This window comes from Arvicanthis niloticus, chromosome 18, assembly GCF_011762505.2.
Source record: "Arvicanthis niloticus isolate mArvNil1 chromosome 18, mArvNil1.pat.X, whole genome shotgun sequence".
Taxonomy (NCBI): domain Eukaryota; kingdom Metazoa; phylum Chordata; class Mammalia; order Rodentia; family Muridae; genus Arvicanthis; species Arvicanthis niloticus.
In genome coordinates this window covers 13,708,954-13,734,412 of record NC_047675.1, presented here as the reverse complement: position 1 = coordinate 13,734,412, position 25,459 = coordinate 13,708,954, and the positions used below count along the sequence as shown (strand labels likewise).

Here is a 25,459-nt window from a genome sequence, read left to right as displayed (position 1 = left end):
CTCCGTATAAATGCAGATACTGTCTAACATATCTTAACAGATATATTTTTTTCCCTTAATAAATATGATGGTGGAAGGAAAGTTTAACATGGCAAAGGATAATAAATGTACATCATTTGGGGGAGAATGCAGAGGATCCATTAGCTCCCAATTCAGGCAAGTTCTCCAGAACTGCAGCTCTAAATGGCAGAGCTACCTGGCTGTAAACTTTAATGTTTACTTTCACAAACCTGATCTTCACCAAGAATTTGAGGGAATTTAAGAAAGATGGCTTCTGAATTTGATGCTGCCATCTGAAAAATATTTTTAAAAAAATATTAGGAGAGTGAGGGAACTTATGCTCACCGAATTGTACCACCCTCTCAGGGTCACACTCCTCTTAGGAAGCGGAGGTTCTGCAGATTCTCTTATGAAGGTGTCCAGTGCAAGCCAAGGTTAAGGCAGACATGCACTGCTGCGCACATGGAGGGCTATACATCTAAACACCAATCTTTCCCGACATCCTCTCAAAGCCACAGCTCTGAGTTTGTAAGTCGGAAGAGCATCTCTCCCTCTCACGATGGATGGCATTCATCTGTCCTGTCAGCACATCACGAGGTGTTTATAATGCCTGCTCCAAAACAGCACTGAAGTAATGAAGATAAATAGATTCTGATAGACAGATCTCTACCCACTGAGATCGAGCCATTAATTAGCACATGAATATTTAGGACTTGTTGACTTGTTTCTCACTGCATAAGGTGTCTGGGAAATTTTGCCATAAATGCAAATAGGGGTCTGATGTTTGAGAAACTGTGAAGAATCAGAGCGTTGAGAGTGGGCAGGTTCTAAGCTCCGCTGTTAACTGAAGTGGTTGGTTGTGTTTTGTAACAGGGCTCAAACTGTGTGGTTTGATTTGCTTACCTTGAAAAGGGTTTCAAAGATCTGAGATTTGAAATTCTGGCTTTGAAAAAAAAGGGAGGAGCTCCCGTTTTACACTTCGGCCTCATTTCGCTCTGGGTTGTAGGACCTCTTAGTCTAAAGAACATAAGCTATGCGAGGCAACTCTGTTTGAATTAGGTTCAGCCGCACAGCCGTACCACCCACGCCAGCTTCCTATCGTAGGATGTCCTCATTTTACCCCAATATGAAACACCCTTACTGTACAATCAGAGATGGGAGATGGAGTCTGGCAGAGACTTTTTTCTGCCTCTCCTCGGACAGTGTCTGGGTACCGCCATAGCACCTCAATAAGGGCAGAGCAAAGTCCAGAATGGTCCACAGTCCGCGTTTTCCTCGTGGGCACCAGAGCACTGCGTTTTGCCAGAAGGGGAAAGCGGGGTCTGGAATAAATGTTGCAGCTCCAGATTTCCTTTCAGGGTACTCAGCTGCCGCCACCACCGGCACACCCAACTTGGAAGTCAGGCGCAGGGATCTGAGGCTTGAGAGTCTCCCTGTACACTAGGGTGGAAGGGGAGAGCGGACAGGTATCCAGGTCCAGTTGGGAGCAAATGCGGGGTGGTGGTGTTCTTCGGACGTCTTAGTGTCATGGCTCCTTTAGGCAAAGGCCTTCTCTGTGGTGATCTTTGATGAAGCAGCTCTCTGAGACAATCTTAGCTTGTTCATATTTCTTTATTGGGGATGGATATGAACGCAAATGCTTTATTGGGGTGAACCAGGGATTATATAATTTGGAGGAAGTGTGTGAGAATATCCAGGAAGTGAAGGTCATTGGCTGAAGGCTAAGGCTACTGAGATGCCTCGTTAGCACGCATTTCAAGTGCTGTGCTATGTCACTGACGGCCTTTGGTCAGTTGGAGGGATATGGCTTCAGAGAAGACACAAAAGCAGGGAGGGAGCACCCCACTCCTGCTGTCTCAGATCTCTGAGATTCCCAGGGTTTGAGGACACTCTACCTCACCAGTTCTCATGCCCTTCTCGTGGCACGGTCCACGTGCCCTACACTAGTCGCGCTATCGTCTTTCTTTTTGACCTTACAGAGTATAGTCTCATGAGAGCTCAAGGGGTTATACTTATAATGGTCAACTGGTAAGATACCCCCTTCTTCCTCCTCCTCCTCCTCCTCTTCCTCCTCCTCTTTCTCCTCCTCTTCCTCCTCCTCTCCTTGTACCCCAGGCTCTCTCTAATAGAGACCTAGCATGCGAGCTTGGCTTCCAGAGGACTTTGATTTCTGAGAGAATTAGACACGTGCTGTGCTCACGAACCAAAGGAACAAATGCAAACTTTGGTGCTCAGTCCTAGCCTCGACTTGTGACTGCTTCGGAAAACAGAGCTCCATTTGGCATGCGTTTTATCAGTCAGTCTATAGAAAGATGTGATTCTCTTCAAAATGGTCTTCAAAAGAGGCAAAGGAGTGAAGGCATGGACCGACCCCCTTTCTGAGACTTCAGTCTGTATATGGGAGAAAGCCCATGGTCTCGTTCCCATGGCTAGCTGTTTGACCTGAGTCTTCGGTAAGCATCGCTTTCTGCTGACTTCCTCAGCCTCTGACTGTCCTACTGTCACTCTCCGCTGCTACTCAGAGGACTTGATACCAGCTCTCCTTTGAAAGCAGATCTGAAGGTAACTCTTAAGCATTTCTACAGGACCTCACTACAATATAAAAATCCTAGTTAATGCGAGGGAATATCAGTTTCACAAACAGAAATCCGAATTCTGAGATTAGACATAAAATATTCTCACTTGGTTTATTCTGAGTTATTTTCTCAGTCCCCATGTCTTTTAAACTTATACAAAGTTGATTTGGAAGCTCTGGCCATTATCACTGGTCCAGTGCTCTTCCCTCAGCCCTGGCCCCCATTTTCTTCTGGTCAGAAATCTTGCTCCCTATGTGGGGTTGGATATAGGACCCAGGATAGCCCAGTCTTGTTATTATCTTTACTCTTCAGGACCATTGTGGGTGTTGAGGGATACCTCAACCCAGGTTACAGAATTTATGGGGTGTCTGTGTTACTTTTATTGTTAATGTTGTTTGTTTGTTTGTTTGTTTTTAGAGAGAGTTTCCCTGTGTAGCCCTGGCTATCCTGAAACTCACTCTGTAGACCAGGCTGGGCTTGAACTCACAGAGATACATCTGTCTCTCCCTCCTGAGTGTTGGGATTAAAGATATGTACCACCATTGTCCAGTCATTTTTTTTTTCCTTAAACAGAACCTGACATGGAAGACATCCTTGTTTCTTTACTAGCTGATAGAGAGATAGAATCAGTCTCCATTAGGAAGGATTGTAACCTGCGAGTTGAGAAGGTACTCAAGAGAAGGGAGCCAAGATCAAAAGAGAAGCAAAGAAAAGAGAAGCTTTTGCTTTTGAGAAATGGCTAGACACAACAGTGTCTTGCTACCATCAAATTGCCAGCTCCAGTCTCTGAGCGCCATGGATTCCTGCAGTTCATTTTTATCTCAGGGATAGCCCAGTTTCTTACCAATAAATCCAATTATTTGCTCAAAGTGGCTGAAATTGGGTTTCTGTCACTTGCAATCAAAGAATTCAGGCAAATATTGGTGTATATAAGGAGCAACGCTTTTGCTCTGCCTCAATGCACCTTGTTCTTCTCGTCTCTTCTCTATCCAGAAGAATGACTCTGCTGCAGAGGTGAAGCGGGCCCTCACAATTACCCTGTGCACTCATTAGTTAAGTTGTACTTACGGATCATATTTGGACTCTGATGTGTCCATCCCTTCATTGTTTACGACATTTAGATACTTTGTTTGAATGCAAAGCTACGGCTTAAACCAAGAGAAGTCAGCCCAACCAGTTTGCTCTGCTTGCTTTCCGTAGCAGACAGAAGAAAAAAACCAGAGTGTTTCCATTTTGTTTTGTCTGATTCTGACTCAGAGTCAGGTGAGTAGAAAGCTTGGCTTTTCACCACAGACTCTCGTGATCATTTATTTTCATAGCGTCCAGAGACAGACAGCTGAGTAATTATATAGCATGGAGCACTGAATTGCACTCGATAATTACACGGGAGCTTCAGTGTGGGGAATAAAGAGTTACCAAAATAACACATTGTTTCTGACAGAATGGGAGGAAAGTATAGTTCTGATTCCAGCAGAGCAGCTGCCTGCCCTGAGCCTACGGTCCAGCCTGCTACTGTGCGCACAGATGTGAAACAGCGCAAGACTCTGAGAAGCCCTGTGGGTGGGACATGCCTTTCTCTGAGAAATATTGTGTGACCTCCTCCTCATTATTATTATTATTCTTTACTATTCCTTATGTTTTTGTTGTTGTTACCATTGATCACTCATTTGAGACATTTTCTTTTGCTTTCTGTTGTTATTTGGCTCGCTGGTTGCTTAGTTGATTGGTTGCTTAGTTAGTTGGTTGGGTTTTTGAGATAGAGTCTCACTATGTAGCCCAAACTGGCCTGGAACTCATTCAGTTTGGCTTCAGATTTGCTACAATCCTCCTGCCTCTGCCTCTCAAGTACCAAGATTGAAGAAATGAGCTCCTTTCTTATTTGAAATTTTTTCTGTTACAATAAAATTGATTTTTATGTGCCTGCCATTCTAGCCTCCGGCACGTTTCCTTCGAAGATACACAGGCCCTCATAACTCTGTATCCTGGTGTCTGTGGAGTGTGTCTAAGATGAGTCAATATTGATCCTAATTGAGGTAAACCAACCCATTACTTTATGTGTTTTGTTTCAGGGTGCTAATGCGTACACACACACATACACACCTTGCACAGATACAGACACACACACACACACACACACACACACACACACACACACACACACGGTAGCATGATTACTTCCCCCTGGATCTCTGAGAGCAGCCCCAGCACTTCCTAACCTTGTACATGATTAATCTACCCTGGGATAACACAACTACAGCTCTGTATTAATCTTTCTCCTTACAATCACCAGATGATGGATAACTGACTGTGGATCAATTTTTGTTTTTACAAAAGGCGGAAATCCACAACACTGTAGTGTAGTCATCTACACCAAGCTTCAGGGTTTATCAGTGTGTGAATTCTACAAACAGTACCCAAAGACAGAAAACTCTTCAAAAGATGCTAGAGAGTGAGACAAAGGAAGGCAGCGAGGGCTCTAGACAACCAGAGATGAGTGATACTCTTCAGCTTCTACTAGACATGTACCCTACAAATATTGCAGAATGTTCTACAGAATAGTAGAAGAAAAATATTGCAAATCTCCCTCTTTCATAAAGTACTTGATACACGTAAAGACATTGCAGATAGAAACTATTTGGTAAAAATGAAGGCGATGAGATCAGTAGGAGGCAAGTGTGTAGTGTGAGGGAATCTTCTCAGAGGAATCTGATCGTCCATAGTTATTCTACACAAGAGAAATGTCACACATGAAAATCAGCCAGCTGAGAAGTGGCATTTTGCCAAGGACCAGCCTCAGCTTGTAGTGGGGTTCTGAGGGGGGGGGTGTTTGGAAGCAGCAAGAGAAGTGACTTGGAGTGGGTGCAAGCTGACAGCTCTGTGTTCTGCTCAGGATGGCTCCCTAGACAGCTCTCTGCTAGAGACAACTCTCTCTTGCTAGAAAAAAACAAATTCTAAAAGCTCTGATTGCTCATGGATTTTCGGACCAAAGTCAGAAAAACTGCTAGACAAACTTCTCAGGTTGTCCTACCAAAGTCAGAAATCCTGCTTTAAAAAAAAATGTCTAAAAGCTGTAACATCTCTCTAGGATAGCTTTTGAGTTTTCCAACCAAAGTCAGAAATTCTGCTAGAAAAATTCTAAGAGAGCTGTGTTTACTCTCCAAGCAGCTCTCTCTGGGTAGCTCTCTCTTGCCCAGTCTTTTGTTTGCATATCAATTCAAATTTTCTCCCTAGGTTGCCTTTTCATTTTCCAATGAGTTATGACCTTAGCCCCTTGATTCTTAGAAAAGACAAGTACATTTTTTTTAACATAGCAATAAATTCAGAAATCTGTCTGCCTTTGTAAGCACAGACAATAAGCTAGCTGGGTGAGATCCAGCTCTTCAATCACCATTTCCACCTTGCCTGGGACTAAACTAGCTCTGTCCCAAATTGACCTTGAACTCAGGAATCTGCCTGTATTTGTAAACACAAACAATAAACTTAGATAAGTGTGATCTTGTCCTGAACCTCCAGTTCCAAGGGATCTAATACCCTCTTCTGTAGAGAGAATATTTTGAATATTGTATGGATGTATCACCTATTAATTAAAAAGTCTACATCCTAGGGGTTAGGCAGATAATGGGAGGTGGAACATCCAAGAAAGAGAGAGAGAAAGAGAGAGAGAATTCTGGATAGAGCCAAGCGTAGGAAGATTTCCCAGGGAAGATGTGAAGAGACAGATACCTGGTTTCTGAGCACAGGTAACTGGTCACATGGCAGAATGTAGGTTAAAATAAATGGGTTATCTTAAGTTATGATTTTAGTCAGAGAAGAGCCTAACTACATGACCAAGGTATTTGTAAATATATATTAAGTCTGAGTCTTATTTCTGGGAGAATGGGGCTAAGGGAAAGAACTTGAACTAACTTCTATACTCTCCTGACCTCTGTGGGCACTAAAACATACACACACATACCCACAAACATACACATCATTTTTAAAAAGTAAATCTTTTTAAAACCTGATTATGCTTATTATGATGGATTTTTTAAAGAAAGATTCTTTAAAAACAAAAGTTAAGTATAGAATTTTATTAAAGCTGTAACAATAGATATAAATGCCAAGTATCTTTGTGTTAAATTTCCTTTTCATAGTGGGAGATTACAGGAGATATAATTCCAGTAAACAGTAACATTCAAAATGTCAGTAAGCTTCTCTGCATGTAATAAAATGGCTGTATTGTCTTAAGACAGTACTAATAACTACTATCTTGTTCTAAAGATGAACTTTAACTTAGATTTATAGCATTAAGATAAAAAATCATTGCCTCTCTACCTGTGCTCTCCCCTTTCAAAACAGGCTTTTCAAGGTTCTGATCTTGTTTGTCCAATTTAATTTTTTTTTTTTTTTTTTTTTTTTGTAGGGAAGGGGGACATAGTGGCTTCTGTAGGCTTAGATTTTTTTAAGCCTACTTTTAAAATGGTTCTCAAACACTGTAACTCCCCCACCCTCATCTCGCCCACCATCAGAAGGTAGGGGAGGAAAGATGGTGAACAGAACAAGAGCATGTGGACCTAATGTTTAGTAGTTCTTTGAGGTGATTTCAATCTCCATTGTCAGTGCAGTTCAGTAGTGTCAGGATAGCCAACCTGAATCGGCAGAGATGAATCAGCAGAGGTGGCACGATCCAACGGAAACTGGCAGGACTCTGCTGAATGCACATGAATCAGCTGGACTGACCAGAATCAGACTGAATGCCAAGATTTCTCAGCCATGCCTCTCTCAATGAAGCAAAGATCAGTGAAGACAAGAGACTACCTAAGCATTGCAAGGCTAGCTATGCAAACATGCTGTCGCTGTCTGTTGAGTGTTATTTATACTTTCTCTAAACATCACACGTCCTCCCATGGGTCTTGCCTCAGCAAAATACTGCGTGAGTCTGCATCACACGACATATACAGAAACTTCCACTTCAGGCTTTCTCTGGGTATGACCTCATCCTCATGGGCAGTGGTCCTCATCTGGGGACTCTATATTATAGAGTCTGCTGGGCTCTGTTATTCCTAGAATGCAAAGACTGGGATGATGACTCAGCTCTATGCTTTCAGCCTCCCCTGAGTAGTTACTATGCTTGAAAATGAAAATGCCAAAACTTTGTCCTGCTTTGATTACCTCATGAACCTGCATGAAACAAAATGAATGCTTTTAAACTACAGCAGTTTCTAACTGCTCGTTGTAACAAGACTTAAATTGGTCAACTTAAATTTGATATTTTAAAAAGAATTTTCATCTGATACTGTTAATGTAGTTTGAATAAAAAGGGCCTCTCATATGTTCAAATATTTGCATGTTTAGTCTTCAGTTGATGAACTGTTGCCTGTGGAAGAGGAGATAAAACTCACAGATATTCTTCCAGCACCAGGCACTGCCTGCTTCCCACCATGACGATAATGGACTAACCCTCTAAAACTGTAAGCAAGCCCCCACTTAAATGCTTTTCTTTATAAGAGTTGTCTTGGCCCTGATGTCTCATCACAGCAACAGGACAATGGCTAAGGCAGGTAATATTTTTCACTTATGTTTGGAACTTAGCTATTTAAGACACAATGTATATGTCCCCATATGCATGTGATGAAGCCAATGCATTTTCTATATCAGACTAGTAGACCACAACCCATGATGTCACCTTGTGGTTTTAAGACAGTTAATTTACATAATATACCAACTGGGTCTTGCAGATTCTTCTGTGGCCATGAACCTTTAACACAGTAGCAAAAATAAGTGCCTCTTTCTTTTGAGATTTCTTCCTGATCACCCCAGATTCTTACAAAAACAAACAAAAAACCCTATCTAAAACTGGCAATTATACTTTTGTTGGTTTTTTTCTGTTGCTGTTTGTTTGTTTATTTGTTTTCTTAAATCTTGACCCCACCACTCAAGTCTCCTCGTGTGTTCTACACTTGCCTATCAGCAAACTGAGTCCCCATTGCCTAAGATAACTCTGGAGTTGGGTTAAGCATGCTGCCCCATTTCCCAGTAAGCTTTTGGGCTTTTGTTCTCTCCAGTCAAAATAACTCTAGAGTTGAGCAGAGCGCGCTAATGCTGATTCCCAGCCATGAGAAACTTAATTCTAATTACTAAGGTAACTTCCATTTTCCAAGCTTCTAATTGTTACTCTCCTTTCATTCCTTTTAATTTGTTACACAAATGTATTCCCTATAATCAGATCAAATTAAATGCCCATGTTAAAAAAATTAACTTGGCCTTATACTGGGTCACCAAGTAGCTTATGCCAACTGTTAAAAAAAAAAAAAGACCAGTAATTGGTGATTTAAAGTCAACATAATCTCCTAAATAGATCTGATTTTCAAGAGACAAAAATAGATATGTCTTATACCCACGTTTTTCTTCAATACTAACATACCTGACCTTCTGGGGAAGGTAACTACACTTAGAGGCTAATATCAATGAGGATAAAGGGGGCTAAACGACAGCTAATACTTTTGCCCCTTGCTCCTAGCTCTGCTAGTTTCTATGGGAGCAGGGAATGATGAGACATTTCCAAGTGGTCCTATTACTCCTTTGGTAAGTCACTTGTTTTATTGGCCAGAAAGATTATGTGTACATTCTACAAAGATGAGAGACAACAAACACATAGGGAAATGCCTGTCATGCTCCCTAGGTTCAATCTCCAGCATTGTGCATGCACACACACACATACACACATACACCTTTTAAAGAAGCAGTTTTGAAACTACAAATATTTAAACTATGACGCTGTTATACACACATTCTGATTGAATGAATTTTAAAGGATACATTTTATTCTATCAAAGAACATATTTATCTAAGCATTCTGTATTTTTTCAATAATAAAAACTATCTCCTTCATGATGACACTTTTTCCTAGTAAGGCTAGACTATGTGTTTGTTGGTTTGTTTGTGGTTTGTATATGATAATGAAATTATGAATTCTATTGTTTTATGGTCTATCAACTCCCCAAAACAAGTTACAAAATATGGTTCTCTTGTGAAGTTACATCCTCATCAGCTTGGAAGTAGGATCACAGCTTTTAGGAAGCAGTTGTGGTAAGAAAGTAGGGACCAGAAGGAGACATGCCAAGATTAATATATAAGAGAAGGCCAGGGAGATGGTTCAGTGAGTTTAAAATATTGCCAAGTCTGATGAGCTGAGTTCAATTCTTAAGACCCACAAGGTAGAAGAAAAGAAACAAGTCCTGCAGTGTTTGATGTGACAGATGTGTGTATGCACACACGTGTGCATGTACACACTCATATACACATGAATGAATGAATGAATGAATGTGCAACCAATTTTTTTTTTAAAGAAAGAAGCTAGTTGTCAAAGAAAGATTGGAAATCTTTCTCCACTTGAACTACATGTGAAAGGGTTAAAATTTTTCAAAAACTCCTAACAGGCTGAGCAGAACCAAGAGTGTAGGTCAGCTTGGTCATGAGCTCTGTGTTTCAGGAACTTGGCTGACCACAAGATATATGGTTGATTACAAATAGGCTCTTTGAGAATAGCCTATACAAAATGTTCCCTATGACTGTTCCTTGGACCCTGTCACAAACTGAATAATGGACTGGGACTTTCCACAGGGACTCTCCAATAACCCTCCTTCACTCCCCCTGGGTTGTGGTTTTCCCCCCTGAGTTGTGGTTTTTGTCTTTAAATTCTCTCTGTCTTCAAAGCTCTGGGGTCAGATCCCACTGCCCCTGCGTGGGCTACTGGTCTTGACCTCAACATGTTGATTGAAATATACCTCTTGCTGATTGCATCAAGTTTGGTGTCTTGTGAGTTATTGGGTGGCCAAGAATTCCTCTGACTTGGGTGAGGTCCTCCCTTCATGGGGACTTTACACATACAGCAGAAAGAGAGCAGGTGGTGACAACACACCACGTGCTGACATTCTGTACAGTTCTGAGTCTCATTGCCCAGTATATTTCGTGTGCATGTTCACAAGCTCATTCCCATTCTTGAAGTGTGTCTTTTCTTTAATAACTTGTCTCTATTTCTGTTTCTAGTCTTGTACCTCCAGTCCAATTTTTTGTTATGAGACACAGGGGGCTCAGAAACCTCAGTGAGTGCCTTGAGACTCAGACCTGTACCTCTAACACAGAGACACCCCAATCTGGGTCCATGGTAGATCAACATTTAAGGTCCATGGAGAGCCATACTCAACTGAGTCACAAGTCCAGGAAGAAGCTAAGGGGCTTTCTATCTCACCAACTATTGTTCTTCTATCAGTTTAGAGCACACTTCTGAGAGGTGCCTAGTAAGTCACTAGCATCAGAGAAAAGGGAATAGTAACTTCTAGTAATTCTGTGGAGGAGATAGAAAAACAAGTTTCTAAGCAGAGAAGACAAAATGTGAAAAACTTAGAGAAAAACTCAGAAGAGGACAGTGTCTGATTTCCTCTGGTCTCGTAGTGTGCATGTTCAATCATCAACCCAGGTTGAGAAGCACCAGGACCACCTGTAGGTGGAGCAGGTAGGCTTCCAAGTGTGATTTAAGGTGCAGGAAGACTCCAGGCCCCAAAATAGTTCTTTTCCCTGGCTTGACAGGGCACATTAAGTAGCGATTGCCTCAGGTTTCTCTATTTAAATGCAAATAACTCTGGGAAAGATAATAAGTTATGAGAGTCATTAAACATCAGTGTGATTAGCTTATTAGATTGCTTTCCTAGAAGACTCCTGAGGGAGCATCGTACAAAATGGTCATGGCTTAGGGATCTGTCCACAGTAAGTCCCTCATCTTCACATGCCTCAACTCCCTCTACAGTATGGCCTCCAGAATTTGTCTGGTTCTTGGATGTGATAGGAGAGAGCAGGAGGCTGTGAAGCAACAAAGCATCTCAAACACTGACTGTCACACGCAGACATTTCAACACTGGAGGCCTGAGGGGAAACCATGGGGATCCATGTTGGAGGTCTTGATTCTCAGCCAGAAAAATAGGACATGAGAAGAAGATTAAGATTCCAGTGACCAAAAATACTTGAAAGATACCCAACTAAGTATTCATGCACGAAAGGTAAATTAAACAACAAGATGCCAGGTTTACCCATAAAATAAGAACAAAACGTTGTAAAATGATAATACCCAGAGTAGAAGAGTACAGATGAAAGTGAACTGCTGGTGGGAATACAAACTGTTTGTTTAGCATCATGGATCACAACCCCTTAAATGTGTGAACCAGCAATTCGAACTCCAAGAATTGACTAGAAAAAATAAAGGAGAGTGTGCATCTGATTCAGCTGCAGGCTTTCTCACAATATTGGCTGTAATCACAAGTCTCTAGAAATTAAATGACCGACCAAAAAGTGGTCATAAATCATGGTACAAAACTTAAACTGTATCCTAGTCCTATTTTAAAATGTATTTATATTAATATATATTTATATATATAGGAAGTATATTTATTAACAGAAGAAAATATGTCTAATAATCTTTTGGACAAAAGGCTGTAAACACATGTATTATGCATTCATATTATGCACTTCTGATTATGTATCTATCCTTATCAAGATGTATTTGCAGAAACATGAATAGTAGCTATAAATATTGTGAAATTAAGAGTCATTTCTTTTTATTCATTGTTTAATTTTGTTTGCATGTGTTTAAAACTTTTGTTAAGAGGCATTCAAGGAAAAGAGAAAAATTCTCATAAGAGGAAAGCATTTTTTTTTTATGTTTGAGCCAAGGATTTTTAATCTATAAAGTGAGGGGAGAGAGAACAGCTTCCTGATGTAGTCTGTGAAACTCTGAGGAAAAGGGATAAGAAATGCGTGAAAAGAGTTTTGAAGTCAATAAATCTCCCCGTGGCATCAAAGAAGAGGAGGGCTGCGGAACTGTTATTTCTGCTCAATTGCTTGTGAAAAGAAAAAAAGAAAAAAAACCTGGTCTCAGCAACCGTAACAGCAGGTTGTTCAGTTGAATTGGAAAACTCATCTCAACAACGGCGAATAGAAGGTAAGAGAGTTAAAAGCAGCTCTGAAGAAGTACATCAATTAACGCAAGAACACATTTCGTTAAAGTGACTGGAGAGTGGGTCCAGGCAGCTACTTCCATGAGTACCGGCTCCTTCTACCTGTGGTGGGTCCCAGTGGGCAGCCTACGTTGCTACTGCACATGATCATGGAGCACAGTGGGCTAAAGTCACTAGCGGGAGCAGCTGCATGTAGCAGCTTATATTTTCAACAGTCATGAGGAGATCTTCCCTTCCTGATTTTGTTAGCTCTGCACCAAAATCAGTCGATTGCTTAACAAGTGCATGACCCGAGGAGAGTCCTGCAGTACAGCACAGCCACAGAGAGTTGGGCCGAGCCCCTGTCTGTGCCCTCTCCTCCAAGTACTCTTGCTGAGAGCAGCCACGGCATCTCAGCCCTCAGACTGAGGGCTCCTCAGCCCACAGCTCCAGCAAAGGGTGAGGAGCAGGAGCGAAGGGACTAGATAATCTGCCTCCAGAACTGTTCTCTGGCCCAAGTCCCCTCCCCTTCACCCTGGTTTTACAAAGACTAAGACCTTTCTCCCTTGACATACCCACTTTACAACTATTAATGGATACAGCGGTACTAGACCCAGAGCCCAGCATGGAGAGTGGGTAAGGCGTACAAAACACCCCCACTCCACTGGTGGAGTCAACATCCTAGTAGAAGAGACAATGAACAACAAAATGGCAATAAAGTATTGATGGATGTAGAGAGTAGAGAGGATGGAGCCCTGGGCTTTGGTGACTGTCGGCCTGAGGGCTGGTAGGCCCTGAGGCACCCTGTAAGAACCAGAATGTATTTAGTGTGGAATGGGAAGCCAGCTGGGGAGTAACATGATCATATGTGTGTGTGTGTGTAGGCATTCATGTAGATGTATATATGATGTATATATGTATATATATATATATATATGATCATGTTACATATATATGTATATATGCATATGTGTATATATACATGTGTGTGTATGTGTGTATATCATGTCATATAGAAATATATATTATTTCTGAATCTGTTGACTGACCTACTTAGAAATTTACATGAAATTCTTCCAGGGTCTTCATTTAAAAAACACTTTTAATGCAGGTAGCATCTTAATTGGAATGTACTGATTATAACCTTTTCTCTCATTTCCTTTCAGTTAGACAGTGAAAGTGCTGGGCATCTGCCCGGGGGCTCTGAACCCAGGCAGAAGCATTTGACACAGCAGCAACACAATGAATGTGTGCTCAAGGGCGAAGAAACTTACCAAGGTCGGTGATGGGAACCAGTGAGCAGGGAGTCTCAGCCACGGAGCCAAGCGCTGCTAAATTCAGACTCTGAGTTCTGACTCCCTGCCTGCTAATAGTGCTGCCTTGGCCAGTTTCCATTCTTAGAAGTTGGTAATGGAAGAACATGAAACAAGCATTCCCATAGTTGGAAATTATTGAAATGCATCTAAGTCATCCCTCTGAGTTCCTGCTGTACCATGCTGTAGGAGCAAGCTAGGATTTAATTCAGGATCGTAACACCAAGTATGCCCAGCCAGGTGCTACAGCTTTGAGGATGACTCAGACAGCAGTAATGGCCACATGCTTCTTCTCTGTGCATGATCTCACTTTCTCCGAAAGGGATGAGATTTTGGAAACAGACTTTGGCAAAGAAATCTTCTTCTGCTAAATATACCAGGGAGGGTAGACACCCTACTCCACTCAGCTTCCAAGCACTTTTAAATGTCCGTGTGACTCCACCAGAGTGGGAAAGTGTTGCCTTTTGGTAAAATCTTGTGCTGTATCAGTTGGCAAGGTGAGTTGGAATCCATTCTAATTCTTAGAGGACTTGGCAAAAATGGCCACTATTTTGCAGCGTGAGTAGTCTGGAAGAGATCTAAGGCTGCCCTCACCCCTTAGAGCACAGCATGCTTACAGCTGCTTAAAGGGCAGACAGGACTTCTAACAGTCTTGACTTGATTACAATGTCTGCCTGATAAGTGAATCCATAAACTTTAAAAACCAAGTCCACAAAGTAATAAATCGAGGAACCTGGAAAACATTCTACACTGTGAAGAGGAGTGTGTTTATGTGAGGACATAGAAGGTGAAGATGCTAGAGAGAAGGTGTTGTGTCGGGACTGAGAGCCCATGTCCCTGAACGGACTGAAGACAAAAGACCAGCATGAGACTCTAAAGAGAAGAGAAAGTTAAGAAGCCCTCACCTTCTAACTAGGCTTCATAGCCCTTGCCGCAGGTTATTCCTACCTGCCAATGAAGAACCACAGACACACACACACCTCCTCAAAGCAAGGCAGGGGGTTGCCAGGAAGGAACCACTCTGGGAAAACTCCTCAGTGTCATATGCCTGGCCATTTCAGCCTTTAGTGTTTCAAGTAAGCAACTGCAACCCAGGCAATGGGGCTAGAGAGATGAGTCACCAGCTAAGAGTACTTGTGCCTGTAAAGGACCCGGACTGGGTGCCCAGCAACCACATGGTGGCTCAGAGCCACCCTTAACTCCAGTTCCAGGGAATCCAACACCTTCTAAACTCCTTGGGCACCAGGAACACATATAGTGTAATATATACATAAAGGTAAAACACTCACATTTTCATACATACATACATACATACATACATACATACATACATACGTGTGTGTGTGTGTGTGTGTGTGTGTGTGTGTGTGTGTGTAATAAATCTTTGAAATACATCTCCAACATACTTAACTGGCTTCTCCCAAACTCCAGCTTCTCACTAACTCACTAATTTGAACTAAACAGTTTTTTATCTCCCCAGCTCAAACAAGAATAAAATCGCTTCTTGACAGTCATTTTTTTTCTAAAGGTTGTGCTATATCTTGGATGTTGTTTTGTTTTCACACAATCTCAGTATGTAGCTCAGGCTGGTCTTGAGTTCAAGACCTTCCTGTTTCTGTCTGTTTAGTGCTGGAGTTACATGTCTGACAGTTCAAATGTGCTTTTTGAATTCCATTTTAAAAAGTGATTGTATGTGTGCTGGAGGTGAAGGTATGGAGGTGGGTAAGACATGCCACGGCATATCTGTGGCCGTCAGAGGACCACTCTGGGCAGCTGAGTCTTTCCTTCCACTCTATAGAACTCAGGTGTCTCAACTTCTAGGACAATTCTTTACATGCTGAACCACCTTACTGGTTCTCAAATGTTCTCTTAATTCAATTAAGGGCTGGCAAGATGGCTCAGGATAAGAAGCCCAGTAGGCTGAGTTTGATCCATGGAACCGACATACAGGTGGGAGGGCAAACAGACACCACAAAGTTGTCCTTTAACCTAGACATACATGTGCACATGTGCCCACACACACCAGAATAATACTTCTCAAAGAGGACTGCCTGCACTGTAATAGTGAGATACTTTATCAAAAAACATGTTTAGAAATGTCAGCTAATAAAGAGGAGACTAGAATTGTGGATTTTCTCTCAACTCCCAGTTCACCAGCCAGATATGTTTTGAAGCTCTAATAATGTGAAGCTCTAAATAATGTGAGACCCAAATATATAAGTGGCACCCTGGAAACTGCTATCACCTTCCAAAATATTATTCAAGTCATAAATGAAGAGTGGAAGAGGAATGGTGAGTGACTTTGAGGCCACCAACAAAAGTTCACATCAGTGGAAGGATTTTCACAGGTCTGTGGAGTTCAATGTGGTGGCTGTGTGCAACAAGTATCTTCCTGCCTAGAAAAAAAAAAAGCACTGGATTAGAAACATAGGCCTGGGAAACATTACTCATCTGTCTCAGTTCTCTGGAAACACTCTGGGTTTGAGATGTGCATCCAGGAACTGCTGAGAGGGTAGTGTGGGAGTCCATACTTGTTTGAGAGAGGGGCTGGGTCAGGGGGCACAAAGCTAAACGTTATTGTAGATACAAGGAAAGAAAAAAAAAAAGAGAAAACAAACAAACAAAAAAAGGGCCCAGATGACCCATGTGGCACTCTGGATGTTGGACAGGGCATTAGTTATCCAACCTGGAGATAATGAATGATAAACAAGGCCAGACTTGTTTATCACTAGATTGACAAATCACTAGATAGAGAATTTTCTTGGGAAGAGGTGTGGACTTTGGGCTGAGGGGAATTCCTCAGCCGGAGCCATGGGTAGACACATTGCCTCCAGCTGGAAGAATGTGTACCTCAGTCCTGGAGCAGGACTGGGTTACAAACAGCAACGCATGTGACTTAATGCCAGTGGTGAAGCTGGTTGGTTCAACCTGGGAGCCGAGCTTCTCAGCGAACCCTTGGGCGCTTGAAGCTCCTCAACCTTCGGATTCACTTCTCTCTTCTACCAGCCATCTCGGGTCACTGGTTCCACCTGTTGTCCAACATGAATCCCTTACACTTCTGTCCACACTGTCAATCTTCCATCAAGGAGGGAATGGTCTCCTGTACTGGAACACATTTGGTCTCTACCTCACCAATTAGTGCCAGGGAGCTCCTGATCTGCACTGGGCCTGAAATCTTCAAAGATGAACGGGACACCAGCTCTTCTGAGGAATCCCCAGTCTACAAGACGAAATAGTAAAAACACATGTCCAAACAATATGACAAAACCAATGATGACAATCAGGACTACAGCTCTCTTGCCCCCAGCCTCCAGGTCTTTTTTTTTTTTTGTTTTTGAGATTACAATTATATCATTTTTTTCCCTTCTCTGGAGAAGACTATGTCTCCCACTCTCAGCATTCCTCAGTTGCCTCCAGTTATTTGTTTAAGTTGAGGCCTGATAGGACATCCCTATCCACTTCAGGGTTTCTATTGTTGTCCTTATTCAGCTCACATTCGGGCGACATGCTGATGAAACTCTATGGGCATAGCTTCTGACATTACTAGGAGGCACAGTCTCACGAAAAACTCCCTGATCCTCTGTCTCTTACAACCTTCCAGCCACCTTTTCTGCAGTGTTTTCCGAGTCCAAGGTTCAGAACAGTTTTGGAGATGTATCCATAGGGCCTGGGATCCACAACTCTGCATTTTGATTGGTTGTGGTTTTGTGAATTGAATGGTCTCTGTTTGTTGCAATGAGAAATTTCGTGGATGTGGGGTAAGAACTACATTTATCTGCTGGTATAAGAACAAATGTTTAGAGTGTCATTAGGGACTTTGTTTAGTAAAGTGGCAGTAGTGTGATCTTCTCCAAGATCCATGACATCACTAGCCCTGGGTAGTTGGCTAAGATTTCAATATGAGGCATGGCTTCCCTTTTGTTAAAAGGATCTTTTAATGGTATGGGGGTAGACACTTGTAATATGCATATTCCAGCACTTGTAATATGGAAACAGGAGGATCAGAAGTTCATTATCATCCTTAGCTACCTAGAGAGTTTGAACCTACTGTGGGATACATAAAAGTTCTCTAACAGGTCCAAGCATGGCAAACATGGCACCAACATGTCTTCTCTCTCTCTCTCTCTCTCTCTCTCTCTCTCTCTCTCTCTCTCTCTCTCTCTCTCTCTCTGGAGCCTCCACTGTCTCATCTCCCCAGTTAGATTATGTAGACCTTCTTACCCCCTTTTCTACCCCCCCCCCACCCTGGCAGTCCTGGTAGTGGTCCCTTTTGACTTTCCTGGTTTCCTGGATATATGCTCACACATGAAGATTTGGAGTTAGGAATCTCTGATGAATGAGAACATGAACTAGGTCTGGGTTACCTCACTCAATATGGGATGGTGAGACAGTTTAGCAGGTAAAGGCTGGTCAGGTCTGCCAAGCTCACTGAGTCTCTGGTGCTCACACAGTGCAAGGAGAGAACCAGCTCCTGCAACTGGATCTCTGACCTCCACACACATGCCGTAATACACATGAGCTCCTACACGTAAGCATGCACCTGCAACAAACAAACAAGTATTGCTGAGGATCACCAGGTTCAGTGTTATGGGCGGGGCCCCAGCTCTGTTGTTTGATAGCTACACTTACAAATTGGCTAAAGTGTCTAAGCATCCATTCCCTCATCTGTTAAATGAGAATCAAAACAGTGGTTCCTTAAAGTGTGGAGGGAAGTTATTTTATGACCCAGAATCCTACTCTTAGTCCTGTCCTCAAAAGAACTGAGGCATTCTGCCGTGGTTGGTTCCCTGAGTGATGGAATTAGGAACAGAGCCTTGGGTAGGTGACTATGTAAGATTCAGACCAGAGTCTTTTGTTCTTTTTTGAGACAATTTTATATAGCCCAAGCTGGACTCATTATGCCATTAAGGATAGCTTTGAACTCCTGATCCTCCTGGCTCCACCTCACAAGTGCTGGGATTTTAGGGGTGTACACCACCCATTTATGAATAATGTAGTGCACTTTTAAAGGCAATGCCACAATGCTAGCAGCCCTTTCTGTCACTTGAGGACACAATTAAGAGTTGCCAGCTTTGAACTAAAAACCACATTTTCATTGTTTAAGCTAACACTGCTGTGTAATGGTAGCTAAGCCAAAACAATAAGATACTGGTGAATTAGATGCCTGCTCAGTGCCCCGACCAAATGAGCCCTGGTGACTAATGGGGAAAGTGGGGGAAAGGGTATGGGTCTCCCTGCCTTCCATCTGTCTCTTCCCTTCTGCTTCCTATTTCCACACCTCTGGTATCTCTAGCTGCTAAAATGTTTCTCTAACCTTGTCTAAAGGAAATGAGAACCGGACCTACAATGGGGCCAAACAAACAGAATGGGATGTATCTGAAAGTCAAACCAAAGTCCTAGCAGTCTTCTCCCTCTTGCATCCTGGGTGACCTTTTCCTATAAGTTAATCTTGGGGGTTTTTCAAGACACAGTTACTGAGTTAAATGAAACATTTTCCATTGCAAATTTCCATACTGTCTTAGTTACTCCATATGCCTAAAATTACTTTATTTTTAGTTAACACATTTAAAAAAAAAACAGAATTAAATGCAAATCCTTGCAGGAGTTGTTGGACTCCTGTGAAGCTTAACAACATGAAAATTTCACTGTATTATTTATATCCAGATATGCTGCAGCTGAATTTCATATGGAAATGTTCAGAATTTTAAGTTCCTTCACTGAAAAAAATCTCTCTTCAATGAAAGCCTTCTCCCATCTCTTATTAAAAAGCATTAATGTTAACACCTTAAAACAAAATGCAGTCTTCTTTCACCCCAAAGACCCCAATCCAAGTTAACAGCTCATGTGATTCCCAGAAGAGCAGAACCCACAACACACCTGAAAAAGCCTAACAAAAACCCTAGGGTGATCACTCTCCTTGTCCTCATGGGATGAGAAAGATTTGACTTCTAGTAGCATCCTCCATCTCTGAATCTGGGCCTCTAAAATCAATTATTAAACTTCTGAACCTTTAATGAGACCTGAAAAGAAGATGGACAGATTAGAGCTTCAAAATCTCCATCCCAATGGGAGGCTGACTGAGTCAGAAGAAGCACCAGGGTACCAGGAAGAGAACGTGATAATGGAAGCAGGAGCAACACCAGCAAAAACAGCAAACAACAGGAGGGACGGACAAGAGAGCAGAAGGTGGAAGAGGCCAGAGAATCTCTTCCTTGAGCAATCACTGTCTCTGTTATTCTATGCTTAACTTGTTAACAGTCCAGTTGCATACTGGGCAAAGTGATCTTGCTTTCTGTGAGTCTGGGGAAGGGGAAGCAGAGAAAGAATCAGGACACACCTGTGAAGAAAGGCCTTCTTTAGCAATGCTTCTGGCCAGGAGAAAGAGACCCAAGTCTTGCTGTGCTTTTTGCTCTACTCACATGGCTTATGACAGTCATACAATTTCAAAACTTTGAGCAGTTCAGGGCAGGCTGGTGCTGTCTGATGTTACTTGGAACACTTAAGCTCCAAGATCCTAATAATTTGTATTGGGGTCCTTAGAAGGGGCCTGGGAGCTCCTTCTTTCCCCAACTCAGCGATGGCATCCCACAAGCTTTAGGTGTCCTGTCTCTGGAGGAGGCCTCCTCAAAGCATACCAGAAATAAGAAAGGGTCTCTGGACTGAGTTCCCTGGTTTTCTGGAGGTGCCTCATTGTGCTGTCAGATATCACTGATTACAGGAGGTGAGTTGCAGGAGCAAGAAGCTATTATGAACGAAAGCTGAGAGGCCTACAGGCCCCAGGAATGAGGGGGCGGTATTCTGTACAGAAAGTAAAGAGACTAGAGAAACCGATACCACACACAGGAGAGCACTGAGGAAGTGTGCCCTGCCTGTGTGTTGTAGGTTTCATGTGTGCAGCTGGATGGACCAAAGACATACCAGGACTAAGTAGTTTGTCCAGGCCGACAGCTAGGAAATGGTCTGTCCCACAGAAGGTTGTCTCTTGCAGATCACAGAATACTCGAGAAGAAGAACTAAGCAGTGTTGGTCAAGATGTAGTCTGGTTGATCACTAGCTCAGTCCTGCTTCTGTAAGCAGGCTTGAGAAATCTTCACTGCTTGTGGAGGTAATCTATTCTTCCTTTGAGGGGGACATCTATCTGTAATTTTTGCTCATCCCAAGGTGACTTCATGTTTGGGACAATGACTGAAGGTTTTCAGATGCTTTTGTGGCCTGGAGCAGGCTACTGTAAAGCTGACGAAAAGACCTCAGTTCCTCTTCTCATTATGCTTTCAGCATTACAAGGGTGTGAACTGGGCTAGACATCCCCAGGTTTTAGACAGACATTCCTCAGTGATAAACAACCCTAGGCAGAGTCAAGCAGAAGTCTGACCTAAAGCCAATGTCCTAGCTAGTTTGGTGTCACATTGACATGAGCTATAGTCACCTGGGAAGAAGGAGCCTTAACTGAGAAAATATCCCCACCAGATTGCCTTGAGGGAAAATGCCTTGTGGGGTGTTTTTTTGATTAATGATTGTTGTGATAAGGCCTAGGTCACTGTGTGAAGGTGCTGCCCTGAACCGGTGGTCCTGAATGCTATAAGAAAGCAGGTTGAGCAAGCAATGAGGAGCAAGCCAATGAGCAGCATCCTTCCATGGCCTCTGCATCTGTTCCTGCCTTGGGTTCCTGCCCTGACTGCTCTTTCTGGTGTATTACAGTCTGTAAAATAAAATAAACCCTTTCTTTTCCAAGGATTGTTTTTTGTCATGGTGTTTTATCACACTTGATAGAAACCCCAACTAAGACCACCAGGAACACAAATAGAAAATGCAGTTGTCTGACTTTCATCTTGATTTTAGCTGCCTCGTGGTCCCAAATAGAGAGTCAATGCTTCTTAGCTAAAACAACCTCAAGGCCAGCACTCACTGGAATAGACTTCTAGGCATCCCCATTTGTGTGGCCTCCAGTCTGATGATCTCCCTCTTTCATGATCTACTGTCTAGTCCTCAGCAACCTTGTGGTGATGGGGAGAAGGCAGTATATTTCCTTTAGTTTTTCTTCCAGAAGAAGCCACCTCTCCCAGATGATAGATGCTAGCAGAGAGAAAACTCCTGAAGAATGTGGGTGTAACTGTATAGAGATAGATTCTGGGCTCAGAATGAACAATGTACATGTTGAGGTCAGGGATACTGCCCTGGTGACATGGAGTCTGCTGAGGGTGGGAGCCCCACCTTCCTCATCTACTGGCTGATTCTGGGAGCCCAGAGTTTCCTGTTGGTGTTCAGAGATGCTGGGACTGCAGGAAAGCCACATCTCTCGTGGCTCCTGTCTCTCCCCTCTACCCACTGCTATCTGTCTAGATACAGGAAATGAGAGGGTAAGAGAGAGAAGGTACACAGAGACTGAGGGAAGTTGTAGGCAGGTCAAAGCCTTGCCATAAAAGAGCAAAAAAAAAAAAAAAAAAAAAAAAAAAAAAAAAAAAAAAGATTGCGGAGTCAACTAATCTGGACCTTTGCGTGCTCTCAGAGACTGAACCCCCAACCACAGAGCACACACAGACTGGACCTAGGCCCCCTGCACATAGTAGCAGATGTGCAGCACAGTCTTTATGAGGGTCCCCAATAACTGGAGCAGAGGCTGTCCCTAAAGATCTTGACTATCTGTGGAATATGCTCCTCTAGGCTGTCTTGTCTGGACCCAGTGGGAGAAGATACAGCTAGCCCTTTAGAGACTTGATGTGCCAGGGTTGGAGGATACCCAGGGAGGCCTCCACCCTCTCAGGAGGAGAAGGGGAGAAAGAATGGATGGAGGCACTTATGAGGGGAGAGGAAAGGAACAGCAATCAGAATGTAAAGTGAATGAATGAATAAATAAATAAATAAATAAATAAATAAATAAATAAATATTTTTTAAATGACTAAAGAAAAACACAAGAAGAAGTGAGGAAATGGTGTGTTAGAGAAAGACTTTAGGATGTCAGGCACTGGGGTGGCCACTGTCCCCACAGGAACAAGCAATGACATCACCAAGCCCTTCCTCTATTTGCATACTGTGCTGTCCTTTGGGGAAGGTTTTTGCTTCCACCTGATCTCCCCCTGTCTTTGTTTTTCATTCTCTCCTGGCACTGTTGGGTTTAGGACAGAGGGAGATGCAGGCAAGCAGGCCCAGGACAGGTCAGCAAAGGTGGACAGAGGCAGAAGGCAGGGAGATGAGTACGCTGATCACTTCCAAAAGTTTGGAGACAAGGTCTCTGTGCCCAGAGATGCTACTGGCACTTCTCTCAGTCCTAAAGACTCCTTAGGCAAAGCAGGAAAGGATACCCCTTCCTCCAGGCAGATATATCTGGTGGACGGTAGGTGCATATAACCTACGCTGTATTATTTCCACTCATTTCTCTGCTGGGTTCCTTGTACAGTAACTCTCTGAAGTATCTCTGATCATCCAGGTCTCACAACCTCTGTGCCCATTTTCTCATCTAAAAGAAAAAAAAAAAAAAAGGAATAAGATCTACCGTCCTGATTCAAGTTGTATATGTATTATTTTACCTTTTTACTGTGGAACATAATGAAAAGCAGAAAAGTGAAGAAACGAATATGGAATGCCCTGTGGCTATTTCAGAGACAAACGAAACCACGCCATAGAACAGAAATGCAGTATTAAGTCAGTACTAACCAGTAATTGAGTTGGAGCTACTGATGATGCTATTTCCAGTGAGATGGCCTTGGTGGAGGGTTGTGGGGTCCCAGGTGCCAGCTGCTGCTCCCGTTTCTGCTTTTCCTTGGGGGTAGTCAGGCCTGTTCTGCACTGGGTTGAGCTGGAGGGAGGGAAGCTTAGCCCGGGCAGGTGGGTGCCAGCATGATCTTGGATGTCAGTGGAAATGTAAGTAAAGAACATACATGCAGAAACAGCTTCAGAGAATTGATTCAGTTTATTGGGGAAAACAAAGGCTATTTAAACCATTGAGGGTGAGTAGGGGCTATTGGAGTGAGTGTACATCATTGGCCAGATATAGCCGTGCTGAGGATACCTTATTTGCATTAAGAGGAATTCCAGGTGCTGCTGGACATGACCTTGTAAGGGGAGAGAAAGTTTAACCTGGTTACGGGTTATGTAACCTTCTGGTGAGACAAGAGGGGGGCGGGCACAGGGTTATGGGTGCCAGGACATGCGGGCCTGGGGCAGGAGAGGGGAATGACCCTACTGAGGATCTCAGGACAGTATTTCTGGCGTTTGGACATGCTTCAACCCCACTCTTACTCCAGGCCCGTTCCTCCTGGTCCCATGGCTCCACAGCCCCACATTTCCCCTTTTTGTTTTATAAAAAGGAGGAATGATCAGCAGCAGCTTCTAGGTTGGGAACGGTTTGGTACTGAGCCAGAACCTGATTGGTTTCTTTCTTGTTCTGAATTGAGTTCTTTCTGAGCTCTCTCAAGAGAACCTCTGTGGCTTCTAAGCAGAGTCACAGTGAAAGATCGGGGCTGAGCGACTATGCTGCTCCTGGGAGAAGCCCAGGGGCAGATGGGAAAAACAGGAAGAGCTGTCATGGAGGGAAGTGGAAGACCACGAGGGGACTGACCTCATCCTCCCCGTATTCTGTGAGAGTGAGGGGGAAGCCGTAGACTCTAGCTAACAGCTTGCCTCCCTCTAAGGTTCTCCACAACCCTGAGAACCCGAGAACCTGAGAAGCAGGAACCTACGTCCTCCACACTCCCAGCAGCTTTGAGCACCACAGATAAGGACCAGCTTGAGACTAATTGACCTGACTTTCAGGGACAGGATCTGTCACACGTGCAGTGTCAGTTGGACTAAAGATCTGCAGCCAATCACTGATGGTGCAGGAGTGGAGCTGAATCTTTCGTGAGCAGGAGCACTGCTTTTCCTGTGTTTTCGTTTCATTCTGTTGCTGTGATAAAACACTCTGACCAAACTAACTTAGGGGAGGACAGGGTTTATTTCAGCTTCTAGGTTACCACCCATAATTCAGAGAAGTCAGGGCAGGACTCATGGAGAAAACATGGAGGAATGCTGCTTACTGACTCATGCCTTGGCTCATTCATAACTAGTTTTCTCACACAGCCTACGACCATCTATCTAAGGAATGGCACCGCCCACAGTGAGCCAGGCCCTCCCACATCAATTAACAGTCAAGACAACCCCTTATGTCCATTCTGATCTGGGCAATCTCTCAATTGAGATTCCTTTTCTGTGTGATTCTAGGCTGTGCCAAGCTGACAATTAAAACACTATGGCATCACGAGCCCATGTTGCAGATCATCTACCCTCACTGCGAGGCGAGTCCAGCGAAAGCTAACCACTACCACTGTGTTCCTGAAAGGAAGCCCCCACCAAACAGCTCCCACATCACAATGGCCATTGTTTTAAAAAGTCCTGTCAAAAAAAAAAAAAAAAAAAGGCTTTCTTAATTTTCCTGTTTTGAGGTGGATAAAAAAATAGTTTTTAATTTTTTTGTTTGTTTGTTTGTTGGCTACAGCACACGGGAGACCAAGAGCAGACCCTGGACCCTGCACCTCGCCTGGGCAGCACAGTAAAGCTGTAAAATCATGACTTTGAAACCCAAGACCACGGTTCCTTCCTGTCTGGGCCAGAGCACTGAGCAGATCT

General features: G+C 43.2%; 1 long non-coding RNA gene and 1 other non-coding gene across 3 annotated transcripts; both read right to left on the bottom strand.

Moving 5' to 3' along the window:
- Positions 1-5,669: 5,669 nt before the first annotated feature.
- LOC117723552 (U7 small nuclear RNA) lies at positions 5,670-5,732 on the bottom strand. The gene has a single exon (XR_004608664.1). It is a non-coding gene; the product is annotated as a U7 small nuclear RNA (small nuclear RNA).
- A 10,233-nt stretch (positions 5,733-15,965) lies between these two features.
- Positions 15,966-25,174, bottom strand: LOC143434932 (uncharacterized). 2 transcript variants are annotated; one of them, XR_013104804.1, is made up of 6 exons: positions 23,510-25,174; positions 23,209-23,312; positions 19,735-19,877; positions 18,222-18,397; positions 16,990-17,077; positions 15,966-16,886 (listed from the first exon to the last, which is right to left on the bottom strand). It is a non-coding gene; the product is annotated as an uncharacterized LOC143434932 (long non-coding RNA). The 2 variants fall into 2 exon arrangements; XR_013104803.1 differs by having other exon boundaries at positions 15,966-17,077.
- Positions 25,175-25,459: the final 285 nt, after the last annotated feature.